We start from the raw sequence: 20,390 nt of genomic DNA on the forward strand, positions 1-20,390 counted from the left end.
CTGGATTCTCCCACAAGGCCGCAGACAGGAAAAGAGAAGTTAGCTGCCATCGCCTTGCCAAGGCCAAGCATACAGATATCATGAGGATGGTCCTGAAATGCAGAAAAAGGGCTGAAAAAAACGCAGCTGATCACTTAATTGTCCCTTGCCTGTGTGTTTTTGAACCTATCTCTATGATTAAATTCTCACACTTCACTCCTCTGTTATGAGGCTAGCTGTGCATTTTAAACGCAATTACTCAATTTCCCACAGTCACAGCACCCCCAAGACTTGGCCCTTCAGAGAACTGCGTTTTGTATAAGCCTTGGATAAAAATCACAGCACCTAGCAGCACTGTTGTCATTAGTGCAGCGAGATCAGTTTTGCTGAAGGAAGCAACATCTTCTATTAACTAAGAAAACATCATCTCCCTTCGTAACCCTTGTCTTGCTGATATTCATAGGCCGACACACTGCTTGAGGTACATGATTAGCTTCCAATAAATATTTCACAAGATAGTGTAGGTGCAAGATAGTGTCTGTACCACAGTTTGAAAGTGGTTTTCTGTGAACATCTGTTCATCTCACAGCTGCACAAGGATACCCAGCACACAACTGTGCCCCACTGGGCTAAGCCACCTCACGTCCTCGCAGTGTGAAAGCATGCCAGTAGACGTCACTCCGTTGTTTGTTTGTGGACAGAGAATATGAAAGGTGTGAACCCACACAGGTGAAAGAGGTTATGCAGAGGGAATGCAAGAAGACAAGGCAACACAGAAGAAGATGCTGTGGCCTTATGCTTTCTTTCTAAAGCCGACAAATTCTGGTGCTATTTTTCTTCAAGTCTCTGATCCTAGAATCACATGATCAAGGGGTGTGTGTGTGTCTGTGTGTGAGAGAGAGAGATCAAATGCAGCCTTTACGCCCATGAAGAAAAATTTGAGTTACATTGCCCAAATGTACCCTCCAGATTAGAACCTGAAGCAACAGAAATTCAAGGAACACTCCTGAAAACGTCTTTTGTTGGGGGAGGGCTGAGTTATAGCGTTTGACTAACTACACTGAGGAATCCAGCTTTTTCTAGCAAAGCTCACGCAGGCGCAACCTCTGATATTTCCCTCCTCTAAAGAAAAAAGTAATCAATATACTTCCCCAGAGATCTGAAAATTCAACTGCTTTGCTAAATGTCTTGCCTGGTGGATATCATCCAATTTTCAGTTTCCAATGCCTCAAAAATATGTAGTCAGGAAGGAACACAGACTGATGCCAGAGGTGCAAACATAATGAAAAAGCAACCTAAATCAGGACATTAAGTAATTTGCTCCAACAGTTACTTATGTTCTTCCACACTGATGTTAGTTTACTGTCTAAGGGTGGAGGGGGTAAAAGAAAAGAAGAAAAAGTTAGTTCGCAAATCTTCTACTTTCTTTTTCAAGGCTCCCTTTGACCTTTCTGGCCTTGGGCTTGCAGCTCTATGCATAGACCTGAAATAGCCTTAAGGGTTTTGACTTCACAGGTATGACCCAGACAGAGTTTCAGGACAGTTTCAGCAAAATTTCCTTCTAGACTAGGGGAAAAAAAAAAATCCCTTCAGAGCTACTTATGGTGAAGCATGGAAGATTTGCATCCAAAGCACATTCCTGGCTTCCTCCTCCTTTATCTCCTCACTCTCCAGTTTGCTTTTTTTGATTAAAAATATTTCAAGACGTTAATGCTAGTCATAGTGAGAAGAGAAACCCAGAGAGTAGAACAAATCATGTCAGAGAGGCGTCCTTCTGGCTGAGGGTAGGAATAGATCCTGCCTGGCTGCAGCAGAGCAGAGCAGAAGGGCAAGGGTCATTTCCCTTATGGGAAAGGTTAACTGGATTGTCCAAAGACTTCAAGTTGCTTGGGAGTGTAAGTCCTACGGGAAAAGACCAGACAGGATTTCCAGCCCAGGAGAACAATTGCCATCAGGATATGCTGTTAAGGTCACAAATGGAAGTAGAAGAGCCAACTGTTCAGACTGGGAAGCAGCGGTCCCCATGCCAAGACTCTTCAAAGAGCCCTTCCCAGGCTTTTAAATCCAAACAGTGATAATTTGCAAGATGGGCACACACGACCAGGACCACACCTGCATATAGCAACAAAGGATGCTCAGCACAAGCTGGATTACTCTTTATGTCCTCTAATGGGTGGAGGAAGGGTCAGTCTACAAGGGGCCCCAGGGGAAGGGAAGCATTGCTCTCATAATAGGCCAGAGCTTATTCTCCTGGAAAAAACAATGTAGCTGGGCATATGTTGGCTAACACTAAAAGCAATCTTGAGGCAGGACAACGATATCCAAAGCTGTCACAATCCAGATAGGACTGAACAGTTTCTTTAATGAAATGTAATAAAGGAAGAGACAATACCACAGCTCTACCCTGGGCAGGACTTGAGATGAGCATGAGAGGAGAGCAGCATTTACCTGGCAGTAGATAGACAATGTCTAGCTTCTCATTGCATCAGTGATCTCAGCTGACTGGCTTTGAGGAGGAGACCAGGAAGGCAGATAAGATCCTTAGTGACCCTCAGCAAGTGCAGTACAGTGCAGGCGGACTTTGATGGCCCAGTTCTGCGAGGGCAAGAGAGAGGAGCTGAGCAGAGCTTACCAGCTAGATGGAAGTGCAAGGTGGTGTTTTTCTTCACTTCATGGATGCTGCCTGACAAGGTAGGCCTAGGCATGAATCAGCCAACAGATCCTGGGGCTGGGCCTTGCTGCAAGGGAGCAGCAGTCCTTGGAACAGCTGCTCAGCCTCTAAACTAGCAGCTCTCACTCTGTGCTGCACTCCCCTCTTTCTTTCTTCTCCTCCGCCCCACTCCCTCTGTGGTTTCAGTGCTATGTTTTTCTGGTAAGTCTGCAAGCACGCGTATGCGGAGACTTGCCCATTCCTCCCTGAAAAGCCCCCTGAGCCATGGAATTGACGTCAGCAGAGAGCCAGCTGTCAAACAATGGAGATTAAGACTTGGCAGGCTGCACAAAGCCGTGCGAGCGCGTATGCCTCCCCAGGCAGGTGAGCAACATTCCCCACCGAACAGGAACAGACACATTGCATCAACCTGGCTGTGTGCACCTGGACACAAGACCTAACCTGACCCTCTGCAGAGGCCAAGTCATGCCCAGGCAGCCAAAAGGGATCCAAGGTCCCCTACGTGAACTCCCCTTTGGTGTGGGGCAAGCAGACCCTGCTGGGCAAGGCCATCTCTTCCCCCCATAAGGACGAGGGGAGGAGAGGCAGATCCCTGGATCTAGTTGCACATGGCTTGGGCCCATGTAAAGATGGGTCCATATGCCAAGTGATGTACAATGCCAGGAACAGGCCTGGGGCGTGATCCCTCCCTGTTCTGCGCAGCGTAGGGACAGAAAGCAACGCAATCACATGCTACCTCTTGCAGAGGTGCGGCTCAGCCTCAGTAAAGGCCTCACTCCATCCAGCTTTCAGTGGGCTCAGCCCCTCGGATTTGAACCAGGGCTTCCGCAGCAGAGAGTTATAAACATGGCAAGGGAAGTCTGGAGGACACAGAGTCCCAACTGGCAGCAAGAGTTTGGGGATCAGGGAAAGCATGGTCGAGGGCTAGGCTGGCATGGCATCAGTTTAGGGAGCATGCGGAGCCTCGGAGATGGGATGGGACAAAGCAGGGAGACCTGGTCCTAATCTTTGTGCTTGACCATCTTATGGTCCTGCCTCACAGGCTAACAATCCTCTGTTGCTGCTGATGCTGGCCTGCTTTTGTGCTCCTTGCCACACAGTGCCCCACTAGCTGGGAGAGCTGCTACAGACCCATCTTTTGCCAAAGCAAAGAGAATAAAGCCACAAACAGAGGTAACACAGCACAAGCTACACGAACTCCTCTCCTCACCACAGCTTGGAGCAAAGGCAGCTTGGAGCAACCAGCTCCCACGCTGTGTTTGGTCAGAGCTTTAATAAACCTCCCCACATGCTGGCCATGAGGTGAGGAGGAGAGGAATTGGGCATTCTCCATTGCTGGGACAGAGGGGATTCTGTTGGACTTTTTGTTCTTCCTGGTGGCAGAAATAACCCAATAACGGAAGCTGAACTCAAACTAGAGAGCAGAACGCTAGTGTTTCTCACAACTCTAAGTCCTACCCAAATAAGCAAACCCAGGAGGGCATTTGAGGTTAGAGAAGAAATATCACCTATAAGGCCCAAAGATATACAAGGATTTGACAGTTCCAACATGAACAGCAAATCCTGCTGAGTTTGTGTCCTACATAGTGGAAAGATCTTTCTGCTTAATATCTCTGTGGCATAGGAGATGTCTGTTTCTGCTCAGGTGGACCTACTGACAAAGCTGCATCTCACCAGACGCATGAGGACATCACCTGACTCAACCAGAAGAGAAAAACATCATGGACTGGGGACAAGAGCCTCAGCTAACATGAACACAGCATACCGGGGGCACAGTTCCCCAGCTATGAAACAGACAACTATGAAACAGAACAATGCAGGTGCTGAGTCCTGCCTCTTTCCTGCCTGGTTCCAGAAATCATTTCTGGGCATCTCTAAGCCCTGAGGAGCCCAGAAGGACTCAGCCCTAGCTCCTTTCCCATATTCACAACCCTCCCTGGAGGCTGTAGGACAACCATGTCCAGGTTCTGCCTCCTCCCTGATGCACCAGGCTCCAGAACCAAATCCCAAAACCTCTGGGCATCAGCAGGAAATCACAGTTATTCAAATGGAGGCCCAGGCTGTATTGCCTCCTTTCTCCCCATACTTGCACTAGGGCAGAGCTCTTGTAACACATGCTGCCCATGGGAACACCCTTTAATGAGGTCCTGCCACTACTGATGGTGACATCCGTTAGTCATGCAAGATTGGCCTGCACTTCACTGAGGAGAAGTATAGGGAGGACAGGGCCCATATCAAGTGCGGTGAGAGCTAATCTGGTCCAGCCCCAGACCAGCCCACCTTGAAGACCCTAAGGTCTTAGCACTCCCACAACAGGGTGCAGTGGGAGGGAAGAACCCAAATCAGGAGGGGTTAAAAGTGGGGCTGTGCAGAAGAGAAGAAAGGGGGACATGCCCCTCTCTCGAAGCAGTCCCTGCATACGTGACCACACCAAAACTCTTCGGGAAGCCCTTGCAGGACAAGCATTGCCACATGGCTTGGCATTTCTGACACTATCAATCAGCTCCCGCAGGAGGACTTGCAACAAATTAGCTTCTTTCTCCCTTAGGCACTGGGTGCTTTCTTGCTGAATCCTTGGTTTCCCTGTGGTGCTGGAGCAATCTCTCTGTACTGAGAGCATAAGGAAAAAGAAAGGAAGCCATGAGGGTTAGCTAATCCTGCACACCCAAGGCTTAAAAAGGCTCAGGGAGATGCTGACTGAGCATCAGTGAGGTCACGGAGGAAACATAAGACCCTGCCATTCCACAGAGGAGTAGGAGACACCAGCTGTCACTAATCCAATCTTTCTCAAGGGCTAAGAGAGGAGCTCCAAGCTTCCCGGAAGCTGCGCTTCCACGGCAGGAGGCAGAAGCCTGCGGCAGGTCTTGGGGACTCAGGGCAGCCCCATGGCACCTCTCCCATGGGAAATGGGACAAGGTGGAACTGCAACAACGTCGCCACCTGAGCCATGGAGACTTCTGCCCCAAGGGACAAGGAAAGGCCACAACTGTGTCCTTGAGGGAAGAGTCTGTCTCACAGGCCTTCAGCTGAATACCGCAGTCTTCTCACACCCTGGGGTTTAATAAGGCACATTGCTGGCCGGAGCCATCAGCCGTTGGCCCATAGCTCTCCACAAGTTGGCTCAGCTGTGCTATGGGTATCAGTATATGGCTCCTCTCCCAAGCCTGCTCTCTGGATTTCTCTGGCTCCAGGGATCAGGATAGGTATGGGAAAATCAGCCTGACCACGTTCGCTGTAGTCCCTGCCTATAACACAGCCTAGCTAGGGCGGGTTTCAGGAGGTCCCCTGATGGCACAAGGCAGAGATGCCTGAGGCAGAATCTGGTCCTAGGACAGCAGTCAGGGCCACTAGCAATGCAGACTGGGAGGGAACAGCAGTTTCCCAGGGGCTCCGTTTAATTCTGCTCCCCAAGACTGGTTCCTGGCCCGATAGGATTTAACAGGCCTCTTCCCAATGTGGTGCACCTTCTTTTACACTCATGAGCCGAGCCAAGCCTAGCCACCTCCAGGTCCTACCTCGGACAGAGCTGAGAATGGGGCTTACACCTCCTACTCCACACCACAAGCCATGTGTTCTACCCACAAAAGGGAGAGAAGTCAATGATGCTTTCAGCACTGTGCTTTAAAGCCAAGTTTTGTGCTTATCCACTACCTTGGGAGTCCTGCAGTGCTCAAACCGCCTAGTGTGCCAGGGACAAGCTCTTTTTCTCCCATGCAGCCAGTCAGCAGATCATCGGAGCAGCAAAGCTAATTCCTGCTTTGAACAGGTCAAATTGCTTATGCCACCCTCACATGCAGGCCCTCACAGTATTGCTGTGCATACATACAAAAAAACCACAGGTGCATGGCTGCCTTTCTTAAGGCAGCCAGGCAGCAAGCAAATCGCTGCCAGTTCTTCTCCCCTCCATGACAGACCATGTCTGTCACCATCCCTCCTGTAAAAGGGGCTTTGATCAATATTTCCAAACTGTGCCAGGAATTGCCTGCTGTGGTTGCTAAGATAATCAGTGAATTGTTGAATCAGTTACTGAGATAATAAGTGAAGCATTTGTGTTCAACCTCATTTTTTTTCTTTAACTCTTTGGTGCTGCACTGCTTCTCTTGCAATCAGAGGGGCTGAATTCCACTGACGTTAGTGCATCAGAGCTATCTTCTCCATCAGGTTGACCTGATCTCCCTTGGAGGTGGGATGGCAATAGGGAAGGACAATTCTGTGGTTCAACGACCAGGCGATACACTCTGCAGAAACATACCTAGGGCCACTAACAACCACCAAAGCTGGGGGGGGGGGGGGTGTCAAGAGCAGGAACATGGAGTTCCTAACACATCTGTGCTGCCAGCTCCTCCTCCAACCACAGAAGTGGTGGAGAGGGTGATCAGAGCACCTTGCTCATTTTCAGTGGTATTAGTCCACCAGTTAAGAAAGCCACCAATGAGATACACAACAAGAACACCACGGACTGTGGCACAAGACATGCAGCTGCCAGAACTGGCTATAAGAAGTGAGAAGACTCAATGGGGCTATAAGTAGGATTCCAATGACAGACATACACCAGCAACAGAGACTTGGGACATCCAGGCTTGCAGGCCACAGCACTTCTAGTGCAGGAAAGAAGAGCAGCTGCCACTGCAATCCCAGGGCTAGATTTTCAAAGGAACAAAGCTCAGCAGGCACCTTTGAACATGACCCCTAAGAGCTGCAGGCCTTTTTGCCATCCACGAGCACAGAGACAAGGACCAGGCTGTAACAAGACCCATGCTGCAGGAGAAAGAGATGGATGCAGTGGACATTGAAATGCATCACCAGGGTGCAGCTGCCAGCAGGACCCACTGTGCTCACAGAACCACCATCCAGTGGCAATATCTGCCCTTCTGGCTGGGCTTCAGGTCATCGCAACATCCTCCAGCACTTGGGAGACTATGTTCCATAACCGATGCTGCAACCAAGAGGGCTTCTTATACCCATGCAGTTCCTGGACAGAGATTCTGCCCTGTACAATGGTGATACAGGGAGGTACCAGATAACCTGTCTTGATATGGCAACCTCATCTCATGCTTTGGTAAACAAAAAGCTCCATCTCCGTGCCACTGGGTCCAGGGGCGGGGTGCAAACAGATGGCAGATTGTCACTGAAACCCCAATGCCATGTCACTCAGATCAGGCTGTTTGCTGCTCCTGAACACTCCCCACACCCTCTGCCACGTGAAAAGCTAACTTTGCCCTGCTTGCTCTGTTACCTAATAGAGAAATGCAGGCCCTTGCTTTGTAGCCTTGTGAGCTTGCTTTCAGCAGCAAACCGGTAGAGAAAGACACTCGCAGAGATCCAGCACCAGTTCCCCCAGCCACAGTGTGAAGGAGGTTCATTTTTGACTGATGACATTTCATTTATGGAGCTAGGACTGGAGCCCCAGTCCTACACCCCCACATCCTGCAAGTCCATAATGCCATGACAAGCACTATGCAATGGAAAGAAAAGAAACAAAAATAAGACAAATAGGCAGCAATAGACTGCAGAGGGCCCTTTAGCTCAAGGGATCTTTAGCATGTGACAATGCTTCGTGCTATCTGAATGTACCCCATTTCTCCCAGGTCTTACTCTGTGCTTCCCTTGTCTGTTCTCCACAGGGTTCATTATCCTCATACCTTCAAAAATAGATCTACAAATGCTTTGTGTTCATTTGAGTTTTCTTCCATCTTTTAGCCTAAAGTGTTCCTACTGGCCCCAGGAAATGGACCTATTTCAATTGGACCTATTTTACCACCACCACATCTGAGTCACCAGCAAACCCCAGGCCTTTCTTGGGTACTCCTTCCTCTACACCAAGGGCACAGCTTCCAAAGAAAAAGCTTGGCCAAGGTCAGTGTTACCACAGATTTTTGCCTAAAATCAGCATTTCCACTAAAGTGGGCAAGTAGGACCTCCTGGACCAAGAGAAGGAAGAGAGGAAGAAGAAGGAATACAGTTTGTTTTAATTCAAGCAGCAGTTACAAAATAGACCAATGTCCTCTGGGCAACTGTAAAAACCTCACATGCACAGTAATGGGTCAATGTTGGTGAGCTCACACTAGACTTATCTAGTCTAGTGCAAATAAACAAACACTCACTAAACAGTCTAATTGCAAACATTTTCTGTCATTCAGCCTTATCTATGGATACAGAGTGAAACCATCCTGTTGACGTGAGCTCCATCTCCAGCAGCATTCACGCAAGGAAACCACAAGAACGTGACGTTCAGGTACTCAGTGTAGACTCCGTGTCTCACGTTGCTACATAGCTACCAAATATCATGCTGCTCTGACACGCTGGAGAGGTCACCTTATCCTATGTTTGTGATGCAGCCGACATCTGCCAGCCCAGCTCTGACTTTCCTTGTCTCTCTCATGCAGGACAGAGAGATCCCTCCACTGCAAGGAAGTCTCACAGCCAGAACAGATTTTGTAAGCCTCTGAATAGTGTTTTCCCTACTCATTACAGAGCAGGGATCCTGTCTGCTCCCACCAAGCTGAGTGGAATTGCCATGTTGTCTCCATGCAGACCTCCCCACCTTCACGCTCCCCTTTTCTCTCACAAAGCATGACAGGGTTTCTCCGCAGAGCCCTGTGCTCTGTCTGCGGCAGCCTGAGACCCACGACGTTGTCCAGAACCTCACATCCAGAGGATATAATGCACAGGCCGTTTTGTCTTTGCTGCTCTGATCCTGATGCCAGCTCTGCTGTGGTGAGCGTGGACATTGAAAGCAGTAGGGACCTATTGCTAGACTAGAAACCTGTGAGATATCAAGGAAGCAAACCTACGCATCCTAAGCAGTGCTGCTCCTCTCTGTGGGAAGGCTGGAGGGTCTAGCTAACATTTCTGCTGGAGGAAAGCAGAGAGGGCACAATATGAAACAAACTGCTTTTCCTAGTCGCAGCAGTGCTCAGAGCACAGAAGTTAGGTGCCTTCTGCCTCTTAAACTTCTCTTACCCAGAGATTTCCCTCTGGCTGGTTATTACTTCAGATGCTGCCACGTAGTTTTTGCTTTGTTTGGTCAGGGCACGTAGCATCATCTTCACAGAAACACCTCCAGGGTGCAGGGAAACTGCACACTGTGGGTCACTGGACATATGCCAGCTGCTTTGACCTCTCTCCAGGACCTGCCCACGTTTTAGATTCACAAGTTGTTTTGTTTCTGGATGCCTTACCGTAAGTGTTACCGCTTCCATCCATTTATTTTCTTTAGCCTGAAAGTATTGCTAATGCTTCTTAGAAGCTTATTAGGCTTCTAAGTATTGCTCACGCTTCCCTTACCAACCGCATTAGCCATCTGCTGTTGTTTAAACAAGCAATGCAACAAGGCTTTGTGCGTCTCCACAAGGCTGGAGTCTGCCAGGCTACAGCAGGCTGGCGTGTGCCACCCAAAAGAACGGCCACTTGGCATCTCACTCTGTGTTGTATAAAACCAGGCAGAAACTGGAACGAGAGAACTCCACATTTCAAAGACCTCAAGCTAGAGCACATCCCTTTGTAGGCACTAACCCCTCAACAGTGGGACCAGGATACATCCCAGCAGCAGCTGCTTTGGGTTAAAGTATCAGAAGTGCCCTGCACAGCCCAGAGGTGCACAAGTCAGATGAGAACCTGGGCAAAAGCAAAACCAGCAGCCAGTCAACACATCGCCTGAGACACCGGGCACAATCTGGCACACGGCTGCATGACCACAAACAGCTTCACTACCATAGCCCCTTTCTGGGATTAAAAGGGCATACCGATACCCTGCTTGGCCGAGGCGCTACAAATAGATCGCCCCGGCTGCCTGCAAAGTGCTCAGAGCCCGTGGCCACAAGAATCTACAAATAACACAGGGGCAAAGGCAACGAGGGGGGGGGGGTTGTGTGGCTGGCCACCTCGCGCCTGGCAGCAGCCCTGCAGCGAGACTCCTGCCTTCCCGAGCCAGGAAGGAAGGGGGCCACATGGGAAGCAATCACCAGGCCTGACCCCTGGGCAGAGAAACAATCCCTGTTCTGAAACCCTACAGGGAGGCCAAGGACAGCAGTTATCAGCAACCCCTGCCCAGCCTGTGACCCTTCCCCAGAGTGCAGCCAAAGAGTTGATTTATGACTTGAAAATTGTGGATCTCTCTGGGGGGGGAGGGAAATCAAGTCCCCCCCACACAAGCAAAAAGCATTTACGTCTCATTTGTCAGCTTTGCATGGCTCAGTTGCAAAGTAACACTCCATGAAGATCCCTGATAAAGCAAAGCCCAGGAGCAGGCAGGATGCCCAGGGCAAGACCCAAGCCAGCAGGGCCCTGGAGGGAATTCACAAGGTTGGGGAGTAAAGGCATCGTTTTGCACTGCCTCCTACGAGCCTAGAAAGCACCAGGGGGTGCTAGATTCACGTTCTGGGGGCAGTGCACAACTCCTCATTGCACCCCTTCCAAGGTGGTGGGCTTTCAAGGGGGGCCCCCTACAGCCTATTAGCCCCTCATTTGGGGGCAGGCAGAGCCAGGCAGGGCTTCCACTGCCTGTAGTTCCAGGCACAGCAGCTGGACAAAGGCTTTGTGTCCTCTTCCCACAGCTCGTGCAACTGTTTGATCTACAAACGCTTCAGGCCGCCAGCTCCAAGCACTTAATCCCTGGAGTATTTAGGGGTTGCGTTCAGTGCCTCTGCAAGGCCGGGCAACGACACAGGCACCCAAACTTCCAGGAGTCGCTGCCGCAGGGTATCCCTCCCCTGCAACACCACCCTTTCCTCCAGCAGAGGTACAGCAGCTAAGGAGACTCAGCAGCAAGTGTGGCCGAACTCCTTCCTCATCAGGGTGCTGTAGGGGCTGAGCTGCAAGGTGATACCAACCCCACTGCAGGGCTCCTCTCTCCTCCTGTACACAAAAAAACACAGTTAACAGAGCACAGCCTGTTAACTACATACTTGGGGGAAATGAGGACCCATGGGCATCCTAGGTGGGGATTTCCCACAAGGAAGAGCTAAAAAATACTGAGCTCCAGGCCAGTTCCGAGAGCAGAAACGCCACAAGCAGAGAGCCCCAGGAAAAGCATCTTCAGCAGAAGAGGAGGAGACACTTATACAGATACTTCTTCTGTGGCTTTTGAATAGCATCTTACTGATCCTGGAGAAGCTGAAGGGTTGTTGCAACGAGTGAAGACAAATGTACAGGGCCAACATGGACTAGCTGAACAAAGCAAGTGACTGGAACAAATTTCTCGTCTGGGGCAGCAGGCGGATGGGGAAAGAATGAAAAATTGAGGTTGGGAATTTAAATTGTTCAAGACAAAGTCGTCCAAGCAATTAATCAACACTTCAAACCACTTCCTCCACCAAATGGTTTCAAAAGATTACAGTATTTTTTCAGTTGAACACCAAGCAGTAACAATTTCCTGATTTCCTGTGCTAGTGTTGTCTAAGCAATTTGGGCACTGCTGAAGGATTTACGTGTTACCGGTATTTACTCCATGCCTGGTTGAAAATCCTCTTCCTCAAAAAGGAGGAGGATAATCCTTTTCTTTTCCCACATGGAGAAAATGAGTTAAAAAGGCTTTTTATGCCAGGGTAAAATTCAGAAGTCTCCCTTCCCAATCCTTGCTTTCGCTGCAGGGGCTGCTCCAGAATCTGCTGGGTGCTGGAAGAGGCAGGCCTTTTCCACAGCACAAGCTCTCAAGTGCCCTGATACCAAGCAGGCCTGGGCCACGCTCTATGGCAGGGGCTGCCCAGGCCTGGCTTTCACGAGGGAAAGCCTGAGGAATGTCCCTTCCCCAGGATGACTTGCCATTCCTGCTCTGGGAAGAGCTCAGATCACCTTCACATAGCCTTGAAGCATGCTTGACTCCACCCAGAGAGGGGAGGTGTTCACCCCTGCCACACACACCTTGCACTCTTATTTGCCTTCTAGTTTTCAATTCTTCAGGGCTAGACACTCGGCTTAATTCCTTGATGAGATTTTCACATAAGCACAGGACTCCAGATCTCAGGCTTTTTAAGAAAGCAGATTTGGGAGAGAGAAGGAGGAGGAAAAAAAAAAAAAAAAAAGCATCAAGCTGGCATTCATGTTTTCCTTTACCTTCTTTGCAGAGCTCATGCCAGTCTAGCAGCAACATTTATCTGCCAAATTTGGGCTAGTCTCACAGCCTCAATCCCTGGAGTTACCTGACCACATAAAAAGCCAGGAAGAGGACAGGAGAGCCAGGAAACACATTTCTGAGCCAGGGACACCTGCCAGGCACCAAAGCCACCACAACTGGGGAACCTGAGGACTGCAGTGGGCACAGGACAAGCAAGAGAGGTGCTCCATACCACCACTAAGCTTCAGAGAACCCACCACAGAAACTCCTGTCATACCCAGAAGGTCAGCTCAAGCCCTACTTGTGCAGCACCAACTATTCAGTCACTGAGGGAAAGTAAGGGGGAGAAGGATTTCTGCTTCAGGGAGCTGGAGGCAAACACAAGCCTCATATCAGTTATCATCAGACGAGCTTCGCAAGACATAGGAGCTAGATAAAAAGAAGTGGCAGCTTACAAGCTTCCTGTGACTACACAGAATCTCATCAACAACTTGCAAAGAGGAAATATATTTGTGGGAGGGAAGACAGTTTAATGGGTTCTCCCCACCCATCTCTCCTTCCTATGGCTCCAAATTTCTCCTCTGGGATTTTGCATGGCTACACTATTGAGCAGAGATGCTAAGAAATAGGATATTATCCACTAAAAGCTTAATGCCAGGGTTCAATCTGTTGTGGTCCAATACAAGCAGAGATTTAATGTTGGGAAAATAGTAAAAGATTTCTGCTTATGTAGTGGTCACTAGACTGGGACAGTAATCAGGGGTATTTGCTAAAAGTTTCCCTGTGTTGTAGCCAGCTATGTAATGTGGTACCACACCAGAAAGCACCTCATAGGAATACATGCAAAAAAAGTTTTAATTAACTTTTTTTCTTCTAAAGTTCCCAGATTTTATGATTAGAGAAACACACCCAGAACGGCTCTTACTACCCAAAGGAACAAAGACGCTTTGAAAGAGTTATACATTTCTATAAAGACTCAAAGGCAATATCCACAAGTCCCTTCTTGTGTAACAAAACTTAGCTTTGTATGCACAGCTAAGGTCATTAAGCTTTCTTTTTATTACTATTAAGTAGTGGGTTTTTTTTTTTTTTTTTTTTTTTACTACTTTGAGAGTCATACTTAAGCTTCCAGTATAGGTAATTGTTCATGATGAAATCTACATTAATTTACTCCTCACTACAAGAATGTTACACAAGAAAAAAAAAAGAAATGCTAATGCAGCTATGCAACAAGGTATTAGAAACAGCATTTTAATTTACCACTGAACTAGTATAGATTTACTGTACTTATAATGCTCCATGAAAACTTCAGGTCATTGCTTAGCAGGAAATCAAGTGTTAGGTAGAAAGGATCAGAAAAGAAAAGACAGAAAATTCCATTATCTTCCTAGATAAACCTACAATTTACTCACATCTGGGACTGTGTGTTCATTTCACCCTCCCTCCCTGCCCCGAGACCCCTGCAAACAGCCTGACTTGCAGGAGGATATATCGAAGCCTACATCATCAGGAGGGCACTGACTGTCCACAGCCTCCTCTGAGTCAAATGCCCAAGGGAATCAAATGAGGTGAGGAAAACACAATTTCAGAACAAAACAAAGAGTGGATGGTTCTTCATTCAGTAGTTAGACTCTAAAGCTCCTTGCTGCAGGATGGGGGAGATGCCAAATACCCACGTTTTCAAGGGAAGATTGGACAAGAGCATGGAAGAGAAATACATGTCTTAGCAGACAGAAGTATCATTTGGCTCAGAAAACCATCCAAGCTGGAAATAGCTGGAAGAGTAATCAAGAGGAGGCGCTGCACAGGTTTGCTCTGTTCTTCCTCCTTTCTACGCACCTTCTGTAAAAGGGATGAGAGACAAGACAAAGACCCTTCATCTGACCCAGTACAGCCATCCTGAAATCTTTAAGTTGGACAGCAATTTTTAACGAACAAAGGAATAGGATTCTATCAAGTAAATAAAGCTAATACACAGAGCAGAAGAAAAGCTTTAACTTCAAAATTAGTCAGACTAAGGCAAACATCAAAATGGTAATAGGTCAGAGCAGAAAGATACGTTTGCACCATGGAACTTTCTCAGAAGAATTAGCTCAACTCCTCACATATTTTGGTAGGGTTGCACAACTTGTTTACTAAAGTGATAGAATCACAGAACAGCAGGATAGCTGGGGTTGGAATGGACCTCTGGAGATCATCTGGTTCAACCTCCCTGCTCAAGCACGGTCACCTAGACTAGGCTGCCCAGAACCACATCCAGTCAGGTTTTACATTTCTTCAAGGATGGAGACTCCACAACCCACCCTCACAGGAAAGAAGTGTTTTCTTGTGTTCAAGTGGAATTTCCTGTTTCATTTTGTGCCCATTGTCTCTCATCCTGTTGCTGGGCACCACTGAAAACAGTCTGGCCCCATCCTCTTTACACCCTCCCATCAGATATTTATGAACATTGATAAGATTTCCCCCCCTCCCCGCCAAGTCTTCTCTTCTCCGGGCTCAACAGTCCCAGCTCTCTCAGCCTTTCCTCAGATGAGATGCTCCAGTCCCTTGATCATCTTTGTGGCCCTTTGCTGGACTTGCTCCAGTAAAATTATGTCTTTCCTGTACTAAGGAGCCCAGAACTGGACACAGCACTCTAGGTGTGGCCTCAGTGGGGCTGAGTAGAGGGGAATGATCACCTCCCTCAACCTACCGGCAACACTCTTTCTAATACAGCCCAGGACACTGCTGGCCCATGTTCAATTAAGTGGTGGTCATGGTGGCCCATGTCTACTAGGACGCCCAGGTCCTAGCAGGACGCTGCTCTCTAGCTGGTTGGCCGCCAGCCTGTACCGGGGTGCAGAAGCGAAACAAATGAAAGGAAGACGTTCCGTGGAAAGTGTTAAAGTTCCTGAAAAGGTGAGCTGGAATACCACCCACTGGGAGGGTAGAAAACAAGCAGCCCCAGCAACGCTGTCTCTGAATTGAAATCCAAGTTCTCCCACACTGTGATGTCCCTTCAGAATATACATCACCAAGCATCCTCTTTCTTCTGAGGGTGCATGAAATGCACTGAGGGGCCACTAATATAACTAGATGGAAGAGTTAGCTACAGAGATGATCCTAGTGTAAACAAGTATCAAACTTTTAAAGATCTGTGACAATGAATGCAAAAGCAGCTTGTTCTGACGCAGGGAAGTCCTCTTGTTTCTAGGAAGAAGCATTCAAGTAGCTCCCAAGCACTCTTACTTGAAGAGTCCTTTCTGGCTAAGAGTCTTTGGAGATTGCAACTGAAAAGTCAAAATTCAAATTGTGAGCATGGTCAGATGTTCTACAAAGTTGGCACCATATAAAGAGATTGGATAACAGCCAAAATTATCCCAAGCTACATAAGTACAAAAAACTTGAGAAGTCAAGCACACATCACTAAAGATTCCCCGAAGCGCAAGAATTCCCTACAGAACCCAGAATTGGCTCTGACATAACATTGTTTTCTCCAACTGTTGAGCAGAATTGGAATTCACGTCTTTTTCCAAGAACCCACATTCTTTGTTCCATCCCAACATCAGCTCTGCCAAAATAAAGCTAGTAACAGCCTCCACAGATATTACTGATATCCTAATTTAAAATAACATCTGAGAAGGAAAAAAAGGTGACTGACCTGAAGTAGCCTTAAGTTTTTGTTTAACTTGTTGCCTAAGAACAACAACAAGTGGTTAAGATTTCTGCTTAACATATTGACTCCAAAACTGCCTTTGTGATGGAGATTCCTCTTTCATGTAAACTCTATATTTATTCAGACTGTTCTTTAGCATTCCCCAGGGAGGTATTGCCAACTTCTGTCCCATCTGCAATGTTGAGGACAAAGAATTTTTTAATTTCTTCCTCCTAGAGGATGAGTCATCCTGAATTTCCCCTATTTGTTGGTTTGTCCCACCTCCTAGCTCAACATTGAAAGCTGGAGGACAGTTTTATCTGAAGTTTCACCAGCTCAGTTCCATTTTGATTTAGGAGAAGGCCTTCTCTGAGGGACAGTCTGCTTCTCTACAAAGCTTCCTCCCTCAGACCATGAGCTGCCTGCAGCTAACCATACATAAATTGACTGCTGTACATGGGTCACCAACTCCCCACTCAGTGGGCTCCTGCCTGCTTTGGCTTTAGCTGCAGAAAAAGCCTTGTTGCCTTATTTTGTTTGCTTCTATGCCCAACTGATGCGCTTGGGCTTCTCTTCACAACTTTCCTCAGCCAAACTCCTCTTTCCTCTGTTGGCTCTCCCAGACTGACATTTTTCTTGCTGGAGAAAGTGGCTTCCTTTGTGCTTCTCTGTTTCGGACCACGGCTAAGACGCTCTCGGCCAGATCCCCTACCCAGCTGGTTGCTCACCTCAATCAGCTCATTAGCACTGGGCTCTATACAGAAACTTTTAATTAACAGTAATACACATTTTACAACAGCTACATTTTAAGCTTACACACACTTACGACACGACTCTCTGATTTGTGTTCCTTGGGCTGGCCAAGCTCATGAGTTCCATTTGGAAGCATCCTACTTCAGAGGTATAACAAATAGAAACTCCTGTCTCCTTGCTGCTCCAGAACTCCCCTTGGCGGTTTGTACAAGCACTGGTTACCCTTTATCAAAGACTGCATTTTTATAAGAGCCTTCTCTAGGCATAGTGTAGTGCACTGGCAAGAAGCGCCGATGATTTCTGTAAACAGTGTATTGGCAGACAAATCCAGGAACACAGGGAACAAGAAAGATCGATTTTACATGCATGGAGAACCCACACCACCAACTGCAAAAAGGAAGGATGGCAAATACAACAGTTCTGGACACATTTCCTGGCTTCCCGTGAGAGACAACATTGCCTGGTTGGGCTTAACATAGTACTTTCATGTCAACTAGGGTAAAATTATTGTTTAATCTAAGAAAACTCCACCTCAGCAACCAGGCACAAGAAACCAAATGGTATGCATGCAGCTTTTAAGAGGCTTGAAAAAAAAAACCACAAAGTGCCTACAAACACTTTTATGACATATCACGCCAGCAAAGTATCAGTATTTTTCTTCAGTCACTTTGCTGAAGTGCACAAAGGTCAGATTCCTAATAAGTAGTAGGAAAACCCTTTCATCTGCCACATTTCCCCCACTCATTCCCTACTATGGGAGGCAAAACAGAAAAAGTCAGCCGCTGTTTCCATGTTGCAAAGGACAAGTCCTGCTTTGGACCTAGGAAGGAAAAGCTTAACCAAAAGCTTAATATTACCAAGGAAAAGGCCAGAACAGGTACAATCCCATAGGACCCAATAGCAAGCCCAGCAAAGATGCCTTTCTGCTCGCAGCAACATCTGCATTAGACAGAGGCTGCCTGGACAGAGATGTGGGGCATGCAGGGACTGGGCAGGTGGTTGACCAGCCCTAAGTAGAACATCTAGGACCATTTAAGTTTAAAGATAGAACTCTTGCATGTTAACTACAACACTCAACTTGCATTCTGCAAAGGGTGCCATCTCTCAGGCAGGTCTAGAGAGATTCCTGCTTGCTTTCATCCAAGCCTCACAACAGAAACTGAGTCAGTACCTGGAGCTTTGGCTTCCAATCTTTGCTGAGTTTATTCCAGGAGATGAAGCATCACAACCATATTGCAGTCAGTGCCCCTAACTTTATCCCCTATACCTCAGCCTCTGAGAGCAATCATCCTTTGTTGAGCACGCAAGCCCAGGACTTGCACAAAACTTGCTTCAAAAAAAGCATTTTAAGTAATTTTTTGAAGCTGTTGGACAGCTCCAATCTATAAGCTACAGGACTCAGAGCTTCAGGTCTCTCTTATGCAAACTGAATCACACAGTGTTTCTGATCCAACAGACTGAGAACTACAGAGGGAGCTCCTGACCTCTGTGCCAAGGAGTCAGAGAACCGTAAGGGGCCTTTCATCACAAGGAGCAAAGTCTGAAGAAGGCATCTGAGGATGAAGCCAAGCCCTTCTTGCTTCCGTAAGCAAGAAGGGACTTATCAGAAGCAAGCTCTTCCACTAGAGGAAGGGATGAATATAGGGCACATCTCTGCAGGCAGCAGATCTCAATCAGGCAAATATCTGACAAGTTGGTAGGGAGCCACTAGATATACCCCTGCCATAGCGCCTTCCTTTTAGGGGAGCAAAGGGCAGACAAACAGCACTGCTGACTCCTCCCCAACCACCATCCTGAGGTGGAGGTTGGGAGAGGGGACTGAGCTCAAGACAGCTTAACTCAAGTGAGGTCTGTGACAGAAAAACCTTCCACAAGGCGGAAACCAAGAATACAGAAGACATATCCGAGTTGGAGAAGAGGTGGCAGAAGGGGAGTAGGAAAAAGGGAGGGGAGGAGACTAGGTTGATACAACCAGCCTCTCCCACCCTAGGAATGCACAGAAGCAGATAGCTGAATGCGAAATACACATGGGTACTTATTTTGTTTAACTTTGCATATTTCTTGGGTTTCTCAGTGGAAAATGTTTTGTTCTCAACCCTTCATAAACCTGACATGCCAGACTGTTTCAAGCAACCCTGAAAGGGATACGTTATCCAGAGAGTCAGAAATCAAGGAAGCCTGAAGTTACAATACAGGAGCTTGGAATGAGAACTTAGTCCTAGCGTCACTGAGCCACACTGTCCTATTTCTGCAATTAGGAACAGAGGCTGTGCCTTGAAAGGAAGGGGAGAGAACTAATGCTATTGCCCTTCCCAATTAAGGGAAGCAAAAGAGTAGATGTCTCAAGTAAACTTGAGACAAAGCCATCAAAGAACATTCAGCTGGGGCAGTTCTGGTAGGGTTGAATGACACTAACACTAGCCAGCATGTAAGAGCTTTCCCAAGTCCTAAGCCTAGTATACTCTGTGACAATCTGGCCAATAACTTGCCCCTCTCCCCCTCCAAACCCCACACACCACTGCATCTCACTAATCAGACCTTGCCATGTGATACAGAGCTACTGTATAGTAACAGGAGCCCCTTCTTTGTGTCAATAAGCAATACTTAGCAAATGCAAAGCAGCGTTAGACATAAGACATTGCTCAAAGGCAGAACGTAGTTAGAGGTCACGATAGGCAAGGTCCACTCTTTATAGGAACGAAGCTACATACAGCAGCGAGATGAGACATCAGAAGTGAAGCCTGTCTCCTCACCTCAAAAGTATATTCTCCCTGCAATGCCATTTCATTCTGATATTTGCAAGCATGAACTCTGGAGACAAGATACATTCTCTACGTCATTATCAGGGAGAAAGCAACAGAGGACCAGGAGCATCACCACATGGAACATACAAAAGACTGCAGGAATGCCCTTATCTTTTTAAAAATAACTGGATGTGCAAGGGCGTGAAAGTCTCACTCCCCCAAAAGCAGCGCTGCAGATTTCAGCTCCCAGATCCCTCCCTATCAGGCTGTTCGTAGCTGAGCTATGCTACTTAGGTTAAATCTCATTCACATGAGTTCTCAGCATACTGCTAGCTGGTTGGAGGCTGTCCCTTTTCTTAGGTATACCAGATTTCTTCTGTTTCTTTCACTGGATTCCCACCAAAATAGAAACAACCTCTTGCGTTCAAATCAAAGGCTATGACTGGACTGCATCCTGGAATGCTAATCCATCAACCCTGAGAGAAGTGCACCTGAGGCACAGAGATTTCTTAAGCTGGGTTAATGCAGAATATGCACGATCCTTAGGTCACAGAT

This window comes from Struthio camelus, chromosome 9, assembly GCF_040807025.1.
Source record: "Struthio camelus isolate bStrCam1 chromosome 9, bStrCam1.hap1, whole genome shotgun sequence".
NCBI classification, from domain to species: Eukaryota; Metazoa; Chordata; class Aves; order Struthioniformes; family Struthionidae; genus Struthio; species Struthio camelus.